We start from the raw sequence: 1,969 nt of genomic DNA, 5'->3' as shown, positions 1-1,969 counted from the left end.
ATGGGTCTTGGAACGCATTTGTGGTCCTTGGGTCCCATTTTGCATCCCGAAACTTGTGTTTTGGTGCTTGATCCCTATTTTGGGTGCCCACCTTGCACCAAGTGCGCACCCGGGGCAAACCGAGCGCCTTGGTGCACCGGGGCAAGATCGAGCGTGCACCCGAGGCGCCCCGAACATGCACCAAGGTGCACTCGGCCCACATGTGAGCGCAGGTCGTTGCGCCCGAGGTGGTGTGTGGGCACCGCGTTGCAGACGGGACACTGCACGCACACGACGCCCCCTCCAGGTGCACGCACGTAGGCCGGGCCGGGTGCACACCCGACGCCCTAGCAAGGTGCGCGCACCCGGGCAGGGCTCACACTTGGCGAACGGGGCGCACTTCGCGAGGGAGGGTGTGCACCTCGACGGGGGTGGGTGGCCGGGGTGGATTCGCACGTGGGTCGCGGTTTGCTAAGTACACACTGCGACAAGCTCATAACGGGTGCGATCATACCAGCGTTAGTGCACCGGATCCCATCAGAACTCCGCAGTTAAGCGCGCTTGGGCCGGAGTAGTACTGGGATGGGTGACCTCCCGGGAAGTCCCGGTGTTGCACCCTTTTTTAGTTTTTCGCCGGGCGTCGCAATGCTATTTGAATAAACCTTTTGCCCGTTTGCGTTCTCGTCGGGGCCGGGCCGGGCCGGGGTGCGCTGCCCGCACTACCGCGCGCGCGGGGGGCGACACCGAGCGCGCACCCGAGGCGCCCCGAGCACACAGGCCACGGTGCAACCCGGGCGTTGTGCGCGCACCCCGGTGCGCCCGAGGTGCTGCGCGCGCACCCAGGTGAAATCGGTGTGCACCTCGGCCAGTGCGCGCTCGGTCGAGTCGCGCACGTTGGCCAAGGTGCACGGTGATGTTTCTTACTCTAAGGTTCCGCACCAGACGCCCGGGACAGGTGAGCGAAGCTGGGCGGGGCCGGGTGCGCGGCCGGGGCAGGTGCACGCAGCTGGAGAGAGCTTTGGAGCACACTTCGGAGCGCACCAATGATGCGCTCCATTCAAAAGTTTCCTGAAAAGGCAAAAAAAGTTGAGATTATAGAATTTCCCACTTGAGAGATTGTAAAAAAAAAAAATTTAAAATGAAGGAAACGCGGGTGCCAAGGTGTGCGCAGCCCAGCCAAGGTGTGCGCACCAAGGCGCCCACCCTGGCGAAGGTGCACGCAAGGTGCGCACCCGAGGCAAACCGGACAATTAACCCAACTTTCGACTTCGCGCGCACCTTGGAGCGCACTTCGGAGCGCTCCTTGGTGCGCACCAATCTTGGGCACCTCGGAGTGCACCATGGCGCCCACCAAGGTGCGCACCCGGGGCAAACCGAGCTCCGACTTCGTGCGCACCTTGGAGCGCACGAAAGGTGCGCACCATGGCGCCCACCAAGGTGCGCAGCCCAGCCAAGGCGTGCGCATCAAGGTGCGCACCCTGGCGAAGGTGCGCACCCGGGGCAAACCGAGCTCCGACTTCGTGCGCACCTTGGAGCGCACAAAAGGTGCGCAACCCAGCCAAGGTGTGCGCACCCCGGTCAAACCGAGCTCCGAATCGTGCGCACCAGAGGTGCACGCCATCGTGCGCACCTTGGAGCACACTTCGGAGCCCTCCTTGGTGCGCGCCGATGTTGCGCACCTCGGAGCGCACCCGGGGAAAACAATGCAATTAACCCGACTTTCGACTTCGTGGGCACCTCGGAGCGCTCTCGGGTTCGCACCTCGGAGCACACCGAGGTGCGCACCTTTGATGCGCTGCCTTCACCAATTTCCAGAAAAGGCAAGAAAACATTGAGAAGGTGTGCGCACCGAGGTGCCCACCCTGGCGAAGGTGCACGCGAGGTGCGCACCCGGGGCAAACCGGGCTCCGACTTCGTGCACGCCGCACCTTGGAGCACACTTCGGAGCGCTCCTTGGTGCGCACCAGGGCGCGCAACCCAGCCGAGGTGC

The 1,969-nt window shown here is 63.9% G+C and overlaps 1 non-coding gene across 1 annotated transcript; it reads left to right on the top strand.

The window, feature by feature from the left end:
- The first annotated feature begins 479 nt into the window (after window positions 1-479).
- On the top strand, window positions 480-598 carry LOC131866922 (5S ribosomal RNA). Its single transcript, XR_009365521.1, has one exon. It is a non-coding gene; the product is annotated as a 5S ribosomal RNA (ribosomal RNA).
- The last annotated feature ends 1,371 nt before the right edge of the window (window positions 599-1,969 follow it).

Source organism: Cryptomeria japonica, unplaced genomic scaffold (genome assembly GCF_030272615.1).
Source record: "Cryptomeria japonica unplaced genomic scaffold, Sugi_1.0 HiC_scaffold_157, whole genome shotgun sequence".
Lineage (NCBI taxonomy): Eukaryota > Viridiplantae > Streptophyta > Pinopsida > Cupressales > Cupressaceae > Cryptomeria > Cryptomeria japonica.
Note: the sequence above shows the minus strand (reverse complement) of the source record. Positions and strands in the feature narration are given on the sequence as shown.